This window comes from Anoplopoma fimbria, chromosome 9 (assembly GCF_027596085.1).
Source record: "Anoplopoma fimbria isolate UVic2021 breed Golden Eagle Sablefish chromosome 9, Afim_UVic_2022, whole genome shotgun sequence".
Classification (NCBI taxonomy): domain Eukaryota; kingdom Metazoa; phylum Chordata; class Actinopteri; order Perciformes; family Anoplopomatidae; genus Anoplopoma; species Anoplopoma fimbria.
Window position 1 is genome coordinate 20,640,667 of NC_072457.1, and position 18,709 is coordinate 20,659,375.

Sequence of the window (18,709 nt, forward strand, 5' to 3'; positions counted from 1 at the left end):
ACTAAGTTTTGTGTGTTGTACTTATATTATATTATTATATATATTATGATATTGTTTTAAACTTAAGGCAAACAATGACCATTTAACTTACTTATGATCACATTTCAATGCATTATAACAGTGATTGTAATGCAATGATATGTATACAACAACTATGTAATAGTAACAACTTTTGGAAATGATGTTCTTGCAACAAAAAATCTCAGTTAGTGACCAGCGATGATAAAGTATAATGACACTTATAAGTTGATGTTGTTTGTGTTCCTGTTGAATTATATTGCATAATCTTGTGCACATCATTGTTAATTATAAAGTATTTCTATTATTTTGTCCTTTGTGAAAAGCTTCAACATGTAATTTAGTTAGTTTATAATTACAGTTTGTTCATAATAATTCACTTATGGTTCTGTTGAAAGCCAATATATGACAGTATTGATTTATGAGCCAACCCCTGACAGATAGATTGGTAGATCAACTTTTTGAGGGAGGCTTAGTGGTTTCCCTGGCAACACTGTTCTCATTTCTCAATGTCCTCCTCCATTACAGTATCTTCCAGGTCTAGTGTTTCAGAGACATCTGCCTCATGCCCGGCCCTGGGCGTGTTTGTGTGTGTTTGTGTGTATGTGTGTGCGTGTGCGTGCGCTTGTTGCCGTGTGGATTTGCTGGTGTCTGTATGTGTGCGCGCGTACATGTGTGCACACAAGGGAAGACGGCTGAGTCTAATTGCACAAACCCATCTGCTGATTCTGGAAAACAGGCCTGCATCTTACAGACACAAACGGTTTGAGAGGAAAACTACACAGGCACAGATAAACACAGACACACACACACACACACACACACACACATACGCCACAAGTGCCAGCCTCAAAGCATTCAACTTGGACCCCGAACAATCTGGACCCTCTGGCAGCTGTGTGGACGGCATTGACTGGCATGGTTTACAATATGGACTCCATTGTCTTAGGACAAAGGCCTCTCCACTCAAGGCAAAGGTCACATTATAAGACAATAAGCCTGTGTTCATGGGGGGTGGGTGAAGGGGGGTCGAAGGAGAGTGTGTGTGTGTGACGTCATGTCCAATTTGTGTAAGGGCTGCCAGAGCTAGAATTTAATTATTTTAATACAAGTATTTTAATACGATTAAGTCCAAAATATCACTTTTTAAAAGGATTTTTTTCAAGATGGACTTAATGAAAGAGGCCGAAAACTAAAACTTTCTTAACCACCTTTACCATCATTTCCAGTTGCAGTATGCTCCTTGAACGCACCATGCCCAGATGTCCCTTTTATCTTCTCACAGTATCAGCCCTTGCATCTGTTTACAGCGCTGCCGCTCCACTTGCTTTACATGTAATCGCTGTTTAACCCCGAGATACCGATACGGATCGCCTTTCAATCCACGCTCTCATTAGCAACGTGGAAAATGAAGGATTCATGTTTTGTGAATGCGGAGCGGGAAACACCTGTTCAACACATCTCCCCCCCTTCATGTGAAGAATGATATATCCCACTTTTCCTGTTGTTCTTTCTTTTCACTCATTGTCATGGTGAGATGAAGACAAAACTCAGGAATTAGATTTCAAAGCCAGCATCCTGAGTCATATGAGAGTTGAGGAAGGAAAGCACGCTGGGTGACACACACACACACACACACTGGACAGGAAGTGCATTGCCAATGGACACATAAAACTCGCCACGTTCACACACTCATTAAATACATAAAATAAAAAAACAATTATATAGTTAGAATATACATTTTTAAGCTTCAAACTAAACAAAACCAACCCAAAAGCATTAATTAACCACATTGACACAACCTATATTAAAAAAATGAATTAATACAATTTAAGAAATTTCAATCTTTTCTGAAAAATACTCGTGTCTTTCTTTTCATATCTTTTTTTAAAGTTGTAGTACGCTCAAGTAAAAATGACCTTGGCCATGAAATAGATAAAGCTTAACTTACTACGTTCATTGCTTCTTATACATATCCGTTTGCTTCCCACACAACACACACACACACACACACACACACACACACACACACACACACACACACACACACACACACACACACACACACACACACACACACACATAGAGAGCACATCCTCATTCACATTACTCTGAGGCGGCTCAATCAATTAAGAAGAGGATCCAGCATGAAAACATGGCCTCAGGGTTTTTATGCAGAAAAGATGCAACATATTTCTCCTCCCGTTAGCGAGGGTGAAAAAAACCTCCGGCTCGCTGTCAATACCGGAGAGCTGCACCCCCCCACCACCACCACCGTCAATAAATTGAACGTGCGATTCATCAGCCCGACTCTAGGAGACAGTATTTCTAATTAAAAAGGAGCTCGTAAACTCGACGTTTTACAGGCCCAGCTCAGCTTGTAAATACACTGTAAATAAGTTGCAGTGAGTGGCTTCATGGGCCGATGAAGGGGCCGGGGATTTGCGGTTTTAACTCCCGACGATGCGTTCCAGGAATAGCGGGCCGATTGCAGATTAATGTGCCGTTCCATTCATCGTGCTCCGTTTTTCTATTCTCTCCGGCTCTTTCGCGACGCGCACCGTCTTCACCGTTCAATCCCGTTTAACCCTACTGTGTTCCGTTTGTTTTCTCCTTGAAGCTCGCTGGCTCATATCTGATTGGATTAACGGTTTTAGAAGACACCATTTGTCGGGGCCAATTAGAGCGCTCCTGTGGCATCACAGATGGGAAACTGAGCTCTCTGGAGGGTCGGGGAGAACGCTGGGTCATGTTTGGTCTCTAAAAAAGCATAATGCATACTGTAGAGTCTGCAAAAACAACACGCCAGGTGTGTGTGTGTGTATTTATATATATATATATTTGTGTGACTAACCCCCAGGCCTTAATGAGCCTGCTTTAATAAGGATGCATCCTGAGTCAACATCCTTTGGTTTAAATGCGTCTTAAATCATCACAGGGGTGAAATACATCAACTTCTATTCTTACCTGTTTTAGTGTACTTTGCTCGGTCAAAGTGAAATGAAACCCCCCCCCCGAGAGAATCACATCTCAATGGCGGCTGGACGTCCGAGTCCTGCAGAGGCGGAGTGAAGGAGGAGATGGAGCAAAAAAAAAAAAAGAGAGGGGGAGAAGAGTGTGGGGGTTATTCAAGCTCTGTGAACTGAAGTCCATGTCATTTTTCACAATAGAGACGGATAGCCATAATATGTAGTGAACGTGTGGGGTGCGGTGTGAATAATGGCCCCCCCGTTCAACACACAATGTGTGAATAGCCTTAAGCCCACTCAAACACAGGATACAGGCCACTTCCGCTCGTGATCGCTTGTTAAGCGTTTGTGTGTATGTGTATGCGTGCGCGCCTCGTAATGACCTCTTAAGTGTCAGGGTATCAAAGTCTATAATGGTCCATCTCGGCGCTGGCTGGCAGTTTACAGCTTAAAAAGCTCTCTCTCGCGCCATGATAACTGGTTTATATGGGTGGCATTTCACTGCCAAATCCCAGAGACACTTTTCGGGAAAGGGAAATTGTTAGCTCTGTTACTAGAATTCAGAGTGGCAGTTATTCACAGTTAGAATGTCTCTTATATCTTTTTTTATCAGTGCCTCGTCTCGCTCCCCATCCCCCCCCCATCTCCCCTCTGCATCGTCCCCTGTTTTCCATCACTGTATTTCTCTTTAGCTTCATAATATTCTCCCTTCTGCCTCAGAGACAACCTTTCTGGCTTCCCTTTTTTTTCCCTCTCTGTCTTTTCACATCCACCCTCCTCCCCTACCTATTTTCTCTTGAGTGTAGACTTTGCAGCCTCATCTCACCAGGGTCAGTACGCGTGTTGCGACTGACATTGAACTTGTTTTTTTTGCGTGCGCTCCTCTTTGGCATGCAAACTACAGTTTTGCTGTTAAGCGACGATTTCACTGGGCAAACGCCGTATATCTGTTTGGCCTTGGATTTTGTCTTCCAGAGTCTTTTGTCTGCATGCTTTTCAAGGTTCTTTTTTTCTTTTTTTCAGGCAAACAAAAGCAAGTGCATGAACATACTGTGATACCACACACACACACACACACACATACAGAATGTCTGGACCTCTGTGGAGCTTTCAGGCAGTGTTGTAATTGGGTCTATTAGCGAGTGCAGGAGGCCGCAAGCAATATCTATACGGTCGGGCGGGCAGCCGCTGCGACAAAAGACGGATTCACCGCACCGCGTTTGTGCACACGCATGCGTTTATCACGTCTTCACGCAGATGAGCGTGCACCACCCGGTGTGATGTGCCCACGCACGCACTACAATGCGGGAGAATTGCCAAAGGCAACGGAGCGTCGGCGAGAAATAAGTTAGGCGCTAAGCTCCCCCCCCACCCCAAACTTTGCAGCACCTTCCTTCATGTCTCGCTTGCTTCCCCCTCCTCGAATGCCGTATGCATTATTCACATGGAGCCGCTCAACAATGGAGGGATCGATGAATGAGGGATTGGGAGGGAGAGGGGCTGGAAAAGAAGCAGGGTTCTGGATGCACAGGCCAGGTGGCGAAACAACGAGTTTGTAAGAGGAGCAGAACTAGGCGGGGAAATTTGATTTTTCATTAGGACTCATTTACGCGAGGTGGGAAAGGGGAGATTAAAGACGCAGCCATCACAAAAAAGTTCATGCATACATCAGCGGTGCACTGCTGCTTTGTCCCATCTCTGAGAAGGAATTCTTCATTAAATCCTGATACCTGAAGGCTCACGTCTTCAGTCTGGGAAGCTAACCCGACCTAGTGTCACAGAGAATTGGATGATTCATGATATGACAATATTCAGTGCCAGTGCAGGAGGTAGTGCACCCTTTAGCAAGGCGGAAAGCAAGGAGGTTGAGGTCGGGATGAAGATGGGCGTCTCCCGATTCTAAGATGAATCGAGATGAGGGCATGAGCAATTCTGCACCGGTGCAGTGACGGAACATAACCCTTGGTTTGGTTCCATTTCAGCTTTTAGTGTTCTGGGCTGCGATACAGCATTCAAACAACTCATCAGTCTGCTAGCTTGTCGTTCCCGCTACCAATATTAGCTGCTCTGTTTCAACAATGTTGGGCTTAAAAAAAACACCTACTGGAATTCAACTGTGGTATTCTGTTAGAAGATGCAGTGACGTTAACCAAGTAAGAGTCCGCTATCCGCTAGGCCAGGGGTCACCGACCCTCTTAAGGCTGAGAGCTTCCTGAAGGGTAGAGAGAAATATGGCAAAAAAAAATTATATAATCTTCCCCAATTATAAAAAAAAAAAAACCTTTTGAAATAATGAATATCAGACATTTAATAGGCTACATAAATGAGGAGACTCTCAATGTTCACTGATTACTGTTAATGATTGCTCATAATCATTACATGCAAATTTAATGACATCTCTGTTTATGAAGGATTTATCTCTTTCAACATTTGAAAGTCACACAATATCATATTTGTCATGATTTTTTGTCGTGCGGAAAAGCCTTTTTATTTCCACAGCTAAAGACGTCTCAACGTGCTTGAGAGTTGCTACGCTTTGGTTGCGATGATACGGAACATCTGTGGAAGTAAAGATGTCGGCGCAAGGTAGAGTACAAGCTCTGGTTGAATAAAAGGCTGAAGCACATGTGGGGGAGAGAGGTCGGCGTGGACTACTTTCCTTAACTGTGATTGGACAGTTGGGTAAAAAGTGACGTTTTACCAAAAAGTTGAACAGTTTTCAGCCCCGGGCGGCTTTGACCGAACAACCCTACAGGTGACTCTATTATTAGAACACACCCGTGGGCGACTCATTGGCTCCCTGCAGGCGGTCTCAGCGCTCTCAGGCAACACGTTAGCTACCTCTACGCTAGGCTAATTTGTGCAGTTTAAATTGCCCTAGGCATTCTCTGCCCTGTCTTAGAGCTGCTATTGGAAAACATTATGGTAAATTACAGCACAACTTAAATGCACTGCAGAAGAATTTAGGTTTTTTTTGTCATGTTTGTGCAGTGAGATGGCTAGTGTGATTTTTGAAAGCACTTTCTTAACAATAAGATTCATCTGACTGCTTGTATTAATCGATGAAAAAGCAGCCATGTGGAGTGCTATAGAAAATTGAGGATGTGATACATCAAGATGCATTTGTCAGTGAAGATTCACACCACGAGATACAGTCTTGCCTAGCCTAACCGGGAATTTTTGTAATCTTTTATCTAATCCAAACCATTTCATATTTTCACAGATATTGTAGCGAGATGGATTTTGTTCAAACTGTGGCGTCTTCTTTTCTTCTCATGATATCATTTAGAGAACTAAGGTGGAGAAACACAGTTTGTTTACATTTCATTTTGTCTGTTGTCGCTGCTGTTGATAATTTTGCAAACCATGTCAACATTTGAATGAATGTCTATATTGATATCAACAGAAAGCTCAGTTTTCCTGCTGAGATACATTTCTCTCCAGCAGCTGTAGTAGCTGACAATACCGTTTTGAGAGCAGGGTTAACATTTAACACCGTTTGATTTTATAAGAGGAGATAGCAGCATGATTTTGATCAAATGGAGGTGAGAGGGCTCCTCTGAGAGCAACCAGCAGCGGAGCAAAGACGAGGAAGAACGGGCAGATTTATATGGGAAAGCTTACATCTTCTACCGCTGGAAGAGCTAGGGAGGGGCGCTGGCTGAGAGGGCTTTGGGCGGCGAGTAGCCTGACTTAACAATAGATGGACGTGATGAGGAGAAGGAAGAGATTTTTTTTCTTTCTAACGTCTATGAACACAATGTCTTCCTGAAATAAAAAAAACAACAAATAGACGTCATATATTCATCTTGATGGATGCTTCCCCTGCCTATTTTCTCACAGTAAAACAATGGTGTTTTATATTATGAGCGGCAGTGGTTGTATTGATGTCGCCACCATTACCCATGAGCCCACTGTATGTAATTAGGAGGCGACTCCACAGTATGCTTTTAGGATGTTTTTTTCATGTATAGCCCTTTGTAATTACGCTTCGAAAAACAGATTGCGCCACAAGACACCAGAAATCGCGATGATGTCTGTTGATGGAGATTTATGGTGCTTCCAAGTGGAGCACTGCGACGCCTTCCCTTTTTTTAAAGGGAGGAGTCCCTCTATACGTTCATGCTAAAACCACAATTCTCCCCCCTGGGTTTCGACAGATTCCATATAAGTATGAAGAATATGGAGCAATAGTGTAGACGGCCTACCCAGGCGTAAAATTAAAGGCTCTTCTCTATGTGCCCCACATAAATCTTTGAAAGAGAGAGAGAAAAATGAAAGAGATAGAGGGATGGGGGATGAGGAAAGGAGGTGTACATGATGAAACAAAAAAAAAAACTGGTTGATTTGTCCGATGATTGTGAACCGTTGAACCGTAATCAACTGTACTCAACCCTGGACAATGAGACGTTTCAATCCATGCGTGCACACACATACACACACAAAGAAAAAGACGCACTCCAACATATATCGTCCTACACATAAGAACAGCTTACAGTAATTGCCTGACATGGGTTTTACGCACAGATTGGTTTTAAAATACCAAATATCATCAGTCAAAAGGCTTGCTTCAGCACACCCTCACTCTGCAATAAAGGTCCTCGCCCAATTCCCTCTCATCTTGATACATGTGATGGATGCCGCCTCATCTATCATACGCGTTCCGTCCGAGCGAGAGCCAATCAGGGGGTCGAAAATGCGCGTAAGCACACTGCAGGAGAGCAGGCCGCAGAATTTCTTACATGGTTAGAAAACAGACATGTGGTCTGTGTAAGTTATTGCTGCAGGCCCACAGGCCAGTGCCGCGCTCATCCGTCTTGGTGTGACACTATCGGGCTCCCTTGCAAAAACACGGAGGTTGTAAAATGGTTTTATTGCAAAAATGTGAAGATACGTCAGGGACAAATTGACGGGTGCTGAAACATGCCAAAGGGGCGCGGTGCTTTTATCTCAAATGAGTTGTAACGTCCTCTGCAGAAAACTGAACCACACAGCTCAGCTTATTTTTGAGTCAAGTCGTTTTGAATGTGCTAAAAGTAACCCAGCAGATGATTTGTGCACCGTGCTCACACAGAGGTATTCACCAGCCAGTTAAGAGACATTGCCTCTCATTTGTACTTGAAAATCTTGGTATTGATTCAGGGACAATAACATGGCTGGATAGTCTTGTTGTTAAACCTGCTGTGAAATAATTTCTACTGTTTGTCCAGCATGCGCAATGTTATTGTCTTGCTAGCATAACATTAGCTTAATGCTAGTTTAATGCTAACGAATATTTTGTGAAATTCTTGACATTGATTTGGGGACAATGTCATGGCTGGATAGCTTACTTGTGTTTTTGTTAAACATGCTGTCAAATGGTATTTACTGATTGTCTACCATACGCAATGTTATGAACTTTAAGGGCTTACTAGCATAGCGTTAGCTTTATGCTAGAGTTATGAAACTCTTGATATTGATTTGGGGACAATGAAATGGTTGGATAGCTAGTTATTCTTGTTTAGAATACTTTTATATTTACTGTTTGTCAACTGTGAGCAATGTTATTGACTTTGAATCTTGCTAGCATAACATTAGGTTAATGCTGGTTTTATGCTAATCAAGATTTGTCTTGACATTTATTTGGGGACACTGACATGGCTGGTTAGCTAGCTGGCCTTTTTTGTAAAATGTACTGTTATAGTTACTGTCTGGATAGCATGCTTGTCTTGTTGTTAAGCACTATTTGAAATTATATTTTTTCTTGTTTGTCAACCATGTGCAATTTATTGACTTTGAATCTTGCTAGCATAACGTTATATTTATGCTAGTTATCTTTATGCTAATTACGTTTTTTTATAACGAACAGGAAAATCTTCTGTACACCAGACCGTCTCATTTTCGGGGACCGCTCGGTCGAGCCTTCGCAGTATTCAAAGGACCCGGCCGACGTAGACCTGATTCCTCCGAAGGCTGCAGCCGCTGGATTGGGACACAGCTAAAGAGTGCTTTCAGATGAGTGGACTAGAAATACCTCCAGTCGTCTCAAAGGTCCATCCTATTTACTGGAGCTTTGAACGTTACCATTGCATAAGAATCTCATGGGGTGGGAATGAGTGTTGCAGGTATTAGCGAAACCTCAAGGTTGCCAGGGAAACGTAATGTATGGCTTGGAAAAAACTTTTTTTGTACTTTTTAGCAAGTGGCCGCTGCACGTTGGACGGTTCTGGCCTCTGCATCTTCCATCAATACCTTTAGGTATTATCCCTTACTTAGACAAAGCTAGTCCGCTCGATAACATGAGGGGAGGATCACAAAACAGCACAAACGATGTACACATGCATTATAAAGCCATTGATCACTACTACATCTGTTAATATCTCTGTTCCATCAAGCATAACCACCTAGTCGCCCTCGCATTCCTTCAGCCTATCACACTGCACCATCAAACTAAGCTCCGGATCAATACTCCGTGGCACATATTCTCTCTCCCAAAGACTTGGAATGAAAACGCCATTCGATTTCACTCAAGATCACAGCTGTGCCACCGAAAAGGCACAATAAATGACAATATTATATATATATTTTATTTTTTTAATTCGCCATCAAACAACCGGTCGCATCACATCACAGCGCTTTGAGTTGGATCTTTCTGTGCCTGGTTTATGCTGAAAGGAAGCAGATGAACAGGGAGTGGAAGATGTATGTAATGCAGTTAAAGTAAAAGCCCAGTAAGCAGGAAATTTAAGAGGGGCCTGGGGATGATGGTATTACAGCAGACACTGATTGTGGACAATCTGCTGAAGAAGGAAAAGATATGGAAAATATCATTGGATGCAGTATGTTGGATGTAAGAGGCGTGCGAACGCATGTAAAAGCCGAAGGAACGGGGGAAGAAAGGAAATATTGCAACAAATTACCAATCTGTGACGAATCCGGTGTGCTCAGTGCAACTGTTGTTCGTTGAAATAAACAGTATTGAAAATACAATGTCACTACAATCAAACCAGAATTCCCCTTCCATTGTCTCAGTCGACAAACCCAGTCCTTTCATTCCAATCCGTCTCCAAAAACAATACTGCATTTCCTGAATTCTGCTGCGGTTTCCTCCATTGATAAGAAAACACTGTGTCACACCGCCGCACTGGGAGATTTATGCCCCCAGCCCCAACATGACCTCATTGTTCACCGCCCCATAATTCAAATCTGCTCCGCCGTGTTGCATCACATTGTGTGTGTGACTCATTTTCAAGCGCCCCATTCTCTCGACGAGCCCGGGCCTCCGCAGCACGCCACAGTCGACCGCACAAACGACACACAGATAAGAATTCCCCCCCCATCGACACTGTGGCGACTGACTTTTAGGGCTTGCGTAATGCACAGCTCGAGCACTCGCACGCGGCAACGCGCTGTTTAAATGGACTGAATCGGGGAAGACAGGAGGGGGGGGTGCTATTGTAAATGATTTCCTGCGGAGACCAAAATAATCAACGGACCTTGGAGTGAGCTTCTTACAATCACTCTGGCCTTGTACACTGATTCTCCATTCAGCTCCCTAATGGCACTGTGTGTGTGTCACTAAATATACAGCTGCAGGCTGCGTCGGTGCGTGGCTCTCTCTGGGTGTTCAAGCCCAAACGTGTGTGTGGTTTTGTGTGTGTGTGTGTGTGTGTTAGAATACAAGTGCAAACGTGTGTGTGAGAGAGACTGGTGGTAATTGATGTGTGCTGCATTGATGTGTATTTAGAGCATCTGTGGGAAGAAAGGCACACACGTGTGTGTGTTTTCTATTGAGTGGTGACGACTTGGAGTGGGGCGCGGGGAGGTGAAGGGCACAGAGGAGGAGCGTGGACAGGAGATGTGTTGACTGAAAGAACAAGGTTTTTTTTTTCTTCTTTGTGAAAGAGGGATAACAACTACCAAGTGAGTGAGGTTGTCAAAGAATAATGACGTGTGGATACAGTAGCTAACGTAGCGAGCAGCTGCTTAAACATGTAGTTCAGAGACAAACCCTAGCACTATTTTACCACATTTAGAAAGTTATTGTAAACTGAGATGAACGGTTTAGAAAATCAACAGCGTTGCATACAGCCATCTTTCTCAGGTGTGTTGTCAAGAATAATTGTATGGAAAAAAATGACATAACTGTACCCTTTTCACAGCCTCCTCGCTCCAGGAGGCACTGGAGAGCACTCGCGCTTCACAATGGCGCAGCAACAACCCTCATCTTCACTTTATATAGCCCCGCTTCAAGAGTGTGTAACAAGGTATTTTGCAGCCAATGAAGCCACAATAAATAAAAGTCAACGATGACGTGAAGCTGGACATGAAATATTCAAGGGCCTCCTAAGAAACAAGGGGTCAACAGATCAAAGCAAAACAAATCAAAGTCTGTCTTTTAGAAAAAACATTATTGTGAGATGTGACATTGATTTTTCACCCCCTAAGCCTCTCTGATCGATCGTTTCAAAGGAAAGCCAACGGGATTGTGAAGTACGAGCCATCAGCGTGTGTTTTTATCGTTACAGTGGCCAATTCATTACATTTAACATCTGTTCTCTTTGTTTTTGTTTTTTTATGTTAGGAAAGTAGCAGGAAGTACAAAGTGGGGACGAGCCAAAGTCATCATCACATCGACACAGTTTAGATTTGCTAATAAATGGCTGGTGGTTTGGTGAATTAATCTACACTGATTGATTTCTCAATCATTTTTATGTGAGGTGGATCACAACCTGAGGTCCTTAGGCTTCCTTTAATTTGGCTGTTACAAAACGCTGATTAAAAACAAGATGCAATCAAACCGTTGAGGGCTTTTTGGACCGGTTCAACAGCTTTGCTTTTGCTACTTGTAGAAAACACTATTTTTATTATTATTAAAATTGTAATTGCTATTGTAATTATTATTATTAGAAATTTGTGGAAAAATGACTATGAGGGTCTCCTAAGGGTGACACCTGTCGAAGGGCTTATTTTATCCGAACAACACTCCAAAACAAATGTGCGCAACAAAAAAAGCATCTTTCCTGGATTGAGAAGCTGGGGCTAGATAATGTAAAACAAACAAAAAAAACATTTCACTTTGCAAAATCATCATTTCCATGTTCATAATTATAACTTTGGGTTTCCACTAGAACAAGTTTACAGGTTTTATGGTAAAAAAGTCATTATTTTTCTAGAGCTGTCTGAATATACCTCTCTGTCTTAACGCTCGGTTTTCGTGCGTTTTGACGGAATCGAGGTTGCTAGGCAACAGCTCGCATCCCACTTACTTCCTGTCAGCTGATCAAGTCGGACTGTTTCCAGCATTACTCAAAGAGTTTTTTTATATATATATACATATATATATATGTATATATATATACATATATATATATATATATATATATATATATATATATACATATACACGTGTAATGGCATTGTATTCTATCCTTAATTATTCTCGTCTGCAGTGTAAAGTGCTTTTATCTGCTGCTCGTTTTGATAAGTGCTATATAAAAACATTATTATTATTATCAACCACAAGATATGTTTTCATATTAAACCGTCATTGCACAACATAACACTAATAACCTACAATCTTGTGATAAATATTACAATTACATGGAAATTTAAAATTTTCTGAAAAACATAGCGTTTGTTGTCAAAACTGAGACCCAATCGGTCCTTTTGATCAGGCAACAGCAGAGGCGTTTCCCATCATGCCATGGGTCTAAAAGTTGGTGTAGAGAAACTGCGACCCCCTCGATCTCGTGAGGTTATCGTTTCCCCACTAGGGCCGGACATCAGAGCAAGACGGGTTCAAAGTGGGACACAAATCTAACCGGGATGCAATGTGTGGGGATCTGTGCCATTCTGGCTCATGTCGAACAACGTGACATCACAACCGTACGTAAAATACCGACGGCTCATTTAAAGGCACGGTTCCTCAAAAATGGGTTGTGTGTGTGGGTGGGGCTTTCCAATACTTTCATAGTACTTTTATAGCACCTAGACCTGCTTTATAATAAAGAAAGGAAAATCATTTTTTTTTTTTTACAATATGGTACCTTTAAAAATACATCTGTCAAAATCCACTAATCTGTTTCAGCTCTAATTGTTATTATTTAATCCCATGCCAGTGGGTTACAGTGAACCATCACTGGAACATCTTTCCTTTTCTGACTTTCACTTTGGAAACACTGATTCGGAACCATTGCTGATTTGGCATCACAGTGCTTCCTGTGTCGTTTTAATGGCACAATTACAATTTCCTGCCAAACAATGCAATAATCATCGAGCAGGATTACAACATGCATGGGCCAGCAGACGGCACGAGCAGTCAGTCAGGGCCACTCAAAATCGGCCCCCAAAAAAACAGACAGATAATAGGCTGCGGTTGTTCGAGCAGAAAGCCCTCCAACCGTTCATATATTTAGGCAGGAGTAAGACGTCTCTCTCTGGAGGGCCGTTGGAGTCGAGGCCATAGGAGCAATGAGTCGATGGATGCCCCGAGATCTGACAGCCGGTCTGTCTGCTGGTCGTCGTCCCCCCCCCCCCCCTTCTTAAGCGTATATATATAATCAGGTAGCGAAGCAGCCGCGCGACCCTCTCGCATGGTTCTCCACCTCTTAACAGGCTGGAATGAAATCTAAATCACATTTAGAGAGAGGCGAACCGAGGGAGAAGGGTGGGAGGAAGGGCTGCGTTGACACATGACCGAGTGCTTTAGGTGGACGAGGAAGACGGGTGGAGAATCCAGCCTCGTTATTTCAATAACGGGAGAGAGAGATGTCACCCGGCGAGAGAAAAGGCCTTTTTTTTTTTTTTTTTGGAGTGAGGTTAAACTCGGCACACGACTCGGTGGTGGAGGCGAGGACCGTCGTGTTAGGAAATCAAATCCAGCAGCTCCGCTCTGTTTGGAAACCTTATATTATTATTGCAGCTTTTTAAGACTTTTTCCTCACAGCTTAAGCCGCGAGAGTGACACATTTATTTATGCAGGAAGGCCGCAGTTGTCTCCGTGAGCACAATAAACACCGCCTTCTGTTTATCTACAAGCCTCTCTGACACACAGACCTTTTACCTCGCTGCGCATTAATTAACCAAACAGAGTACTCGAATGGCAAAGCCTTGAGAAAACAAAGCTTGTTAGAGAGGTTCTGGGGTAAATGGGCCCTTAGGTTCTGTGGGTCCCTCTGAACAGAATGAATTGCACAAAGCGTGAAAGCTGGACTCTTAACAAACCATGACGATGGAAATAGAGATTACAGCGTTCCAAAACTGATTATATGCCGGCTTGTCTTAATAAACAAGTGTGTGTTTGTGTTTGCCAATGTATGTTTTCATTATCTGGAGGTTTGGATGTTTAATCTCTGATCCACTTATTTAAATTGAACTCGCTGTTTCCATTACAGGGTCGAATGTTGTTCTTGGAGCCGTCCAAATCAAAAAACCAAATATTGTGTTACATCAACAACTCCAAACAGAGAAAGTCAGCCCCGCTCCGTCAATGAAGCGCAACAATCCGAATTATCTTTCATCCCCAACAAGGGGCTTTTGTCTTCCTCGTGCATCATCACAAGTGACACGAGCCGGTGACCTGATTAGAAGTGAGGACACACAGACCTGCTGTCAGCAGAACGCTTTGATTGCAGCTTCAGGTTGCCTTTTTGTGGAAGGAGCGCGTGGGCGTCTTTGGCTTAACGTGACCCGAGGTGCTCTTTGACAACCAGCCTGCGTCCGTACGTGATGTCTGACGGACATCCGGAGAGGCCATCCCCAGCCGTTAAACACCCAGCGGGGCAGGTGTAAGGTCGGACAGAAAAACACAAACACTATGGAGGTTACGTTTCTCTGAAAAACTTGTCAGGAATTTGGACAGCAGAACGCAAGATTATTTTCTTTCTATCTCTCTAATCATTTAAAACAAAGAAAATCACTTATGACACAAGCAGATGCACCGCTGAGCAGATGACTTAGAGATATCCATCTCACCCACAACACAGGATAATCTCCTCGCAGACAGGCCGGCGCTTAAACGGAACGCCGCCGAAATGGCAGCGAAGCAAATCCATGTCAAATTTCTCCCCAACAGATAACTGCCCACACCGACCATTACACACACACACACACACACACACACACACACACACACACACACACACACACACACACACACACACATCGCCTGCACAGAGGGAGCCGCTTCTCTCACCTGCAGACCTGATGACAGACAGACGAGTGACATGCTGTCCAGCCGCTCCAACTATATAACACCGACAGACCGCCCTGTGTGTCACCCTGAAGGTGGAGTTTGCACACCATGTATATTTGCTGCTTTGGATGGAAGCAAAGGGGGGGCAGCCACCCAGGCAGACAACCACTGAGGGCTGCTTCGATTGTGAGATATGTGCCTTTATGTGCAGCCCACTTCTAAGATTAATCATGTAATTCATCATCAGCGTGGAGGCACAGTAACATCATTATTTGGTTTGGGTTTTTTACAAAGGTGTGTGTGTGTGTGGGGGGGGGGGGGGGGCAAACTGATCTGAGGCAAGGTGCTCTTCTCAGTTCAGGTCAAGATCGAAGAACTGTGCAACCTTCAGTAGATCTCAGCTGCACATCAAGGTCATCTGCCCCCCCCCCCCCCCCCCCCACAAACCCCGCCTCCCTCCTCTGTAAATAAGAGCCTTTCTTTTCACCCCTGTAATGCGCATGATTGACGTATCCTGGAGGTGCACTGGCCCTTTTTTTTTTTCTTCTTCTTCCCGAGCATCGCTCTCCGGATTCCGGACTGCGGCTCCGGCGCGGCAGCCCGCACAAAATGAGCTAACTGCATTCCAATACACACACACACACACGCGCACGCACACACACGCACGCACACGCACACACACAACAACAACCAAAAAACCAAACAAACGACAGACGCGTCGACACGGATGAGGCAGGTGAACGTCTTTCTATCCGCCGAACACCATCGCGGCCAAAGGTTTGTCCCTGCGCGCAACCCCTCCACCCTCACCCCCTCCACCCCCCCCAGCAGCGACGCAGACACGCGCACGCGGCCACCACAGAATGACAATCATGTGTGTGTGTGTGTGTGTGTGTGTGGGGTGGAGAGGAGGAGCGGACCGGTAATATGATCGCACTGATGAGTCGGGAGGGTGAATGGGTGTCATAACCCCCATCCGAGCGACGCCCATCCAAGCCAACAAGTCGCCGGAGCATCATGTGTGCGAACTATATTACATTATACCATTATACCCCCCACCGTCATCCTACTCCGATAAGGGGCCACTCAAGTACAAGGCCACATTCCCATGGGCATCCGTGAGAACCACAAGACAGCCCCGCCGTGTGGAGCTTTCTGATGCGGGTCAGCGGCGCACGCACGCACGCACGGACGGACGGACGCACGGACGCAGAGGTCCGTCCCGTCCCCCCCCCACACAGCGATGTCTGCAAAAAAACACAACAACTCACTGTGCAGGAATAGAGAGAGGATGCTTACCGTGTCACCAGGCGCAGCGATGGAGGCGCATACATACACATCCAGCGCACGGAGGAGTCAGGAATAAACCCGCTCTACTGCGCTCTTTCTCATACAGTCGTCCGTCCGTCCGTCCGTCGTCCCCCGTCCCCCCGTCCCCCCACCACCACCACACACCCCAGATCTCTGGTGGGAGTATGGATCTTCCCAGTGGGTTGGATGCTGTCGCTGATGGGCGCCTCGGCTCCGGAGGGCTGATTCTTGGTGCCGCACAGAAAGAAAAAAAAAAAAAAAAAAGCACAACGACAACGACCGCGGGTGAATGTTACCGAGAGAGAGAGGATGGAGGTGAAGCTGAGGGGCGCGAGAGACCGACGGCCGCGTGCTCAGTATCCCGATCAGCGCGCGCACGGGAGAGGAGGTACGGGCGAAACGCGTCCGTCCAAATGCACGAAGTCCAGTGGAGTGCTGGAGGAGGACAGAGGCGTATCTCTCTCTCTCTCTCTCTCTCTCTCTCACTCTCTCTCTCTCGAGCCGTCTGTCTGTGTCCCGTCCTCCCTCCCTCCCTCCCTCCCCCTTTCTCTCTCGCTCTTTATCTTCCTCGGCTGCCTTTATGTTCTTACTGACTTCTGCTGAAGTCCACAGACGAGGAGAGCGCAGCGGAGCAGAGGACCGTGGTCAACACACACACACACACACACACACACACACACACACACACACACACACACACACACACACACACACACACACACACGCGCACCTACTCACACACACACACACAGAGAAGGAGAGAGAGAGAGAGAGAGAGAGAGAGAGAGGGGTCAGAAATGACAAACCAATTTGAAGGCGCGGTGGATGCTCGGTTGATAGAGCGCAGCCCGGCGAAAGGAGCGTTGCGTTGCAGGCGGGCGGGGAGCCGAGGAGGAGGAGGAGGGGAGGATGGGGGAGAAAGAGAGAGATGAAGTGTGTGTGTGTGTGTGTGTGTGTGTGGGGGGGGGGGGGTGTGATGGAAAATGTGGAACTGGATCTGCGGCTCCTTAAATCTCTGGAACGATGGCTCCACCTGCCGTGTGAAAGCGCGCAGGGGCTCCGCAACTTTTCACGGAAAGGATGTTTTTTTTTTTTTTTTTTTTTTTTTTTTTGTTGTTGGCCTTGACTTTGTGTCGTTTTGCCTTTCTGGTCAAACTCTGCCAAATAAAGAGGAACGTGTTGATTGAAAGGACTCCTCGTGCAGGTCTCAGTTTAGGGATCATCTTAAAGCCAGACATTAACTAATTCATAGCAGGAATGGGAATGTGATTAGGAAAAATATATATCAATTAAAATAAAAATTTGCCTCTTAATTCAAATAAATGTAATTCCATCCCAGGTCATATTAGTAAATCCTAATAAATCAATTAAATGAAACATTATAATCAAAGTGCGTTATATCCTTCCGTTGAAACCTACCGTTTTTGCTCCGGGTTTGGGCATGCGCATTACGAAGTTTTGACTTCATTCTCGGAATGTTGATATATATAGATTTTTTTTTTTCTCTTTCATTTTTAATAGTGTTGCAATTATGTTTTCATAAGAGCCGTGGGACAGGGACTGTGTAGGCCTTTTGTGAGTTTGGAGTCACCATAATATTCATATATAAGTTTAAGATAAGAGATAAAATAAAGCGGGGACATTTACAGGATTACACTAGCATAGGGTACAGTGCAAACAAGATCAAAAAGAAGTATTATAAACAGCAAATAAGCAATAAAAACAGTAAAGAATCCACAATAAATAAACAGAAATATTATATATACAGACAGAATAACTAGTATAACTATTATCTATCTTTATATGTGTATTTATTGTCTGTGTAGTTGTATAGTATGTGTATTTATTGTCTGTGTAGTTGTATAGTATGTGTATTTATTGTCTGTGTCTGTAGTTAGTATGTGTATTATAGTATGTATAGTATTTATTTATTGTCTGTGTAGTTGTATAGTATGTGTATTTATTGTCTGTGTAGTTGTATAGTATGTGTATTTATTGTCTGTGTAGTTGTATAGTATGTGTATTTATTGTCTGTGTAGTTGAGCTGCTGCAACACTTGAATTTCCCCCATGGGGATCAATAAAGGAATATAATAATAATATTATTGCACAGTGTATTTGTATTGCACAGGTTCATGTCAGGTCATGTGGTCTACTGTGGTTAACTTAGTTAAGTTTATTAGCATAATTCTAAAATACACAAACATAACGGAGGCAAATAATATCACAGATTAAAA

The 18,709-nt window shown here is 44.1% G+C and overlaps 1 protein-coding gene across 1 annotated transcript in view; it reads right to left on the minus strand.

Moving 5' to 3' along the window:
* adgrl3.1 (adhesion G protein-coupled receptor L3.1) overlaps positions 1 to 3,032 on the minus strand; it is a 109,288-nt gene extending 106,256 nt beyond the window's left edge. Inside the window, 1 exon segment of the mRNA XM_054605184.1 lies at positions 2,986 to 3,032. The gene's annotated coding sequence lies outside the window, so the exon portion shown is untranslated.
* Between the last annotated feature and the right edge of the window lie 15,677 nt (positions 3,033 to 18,709).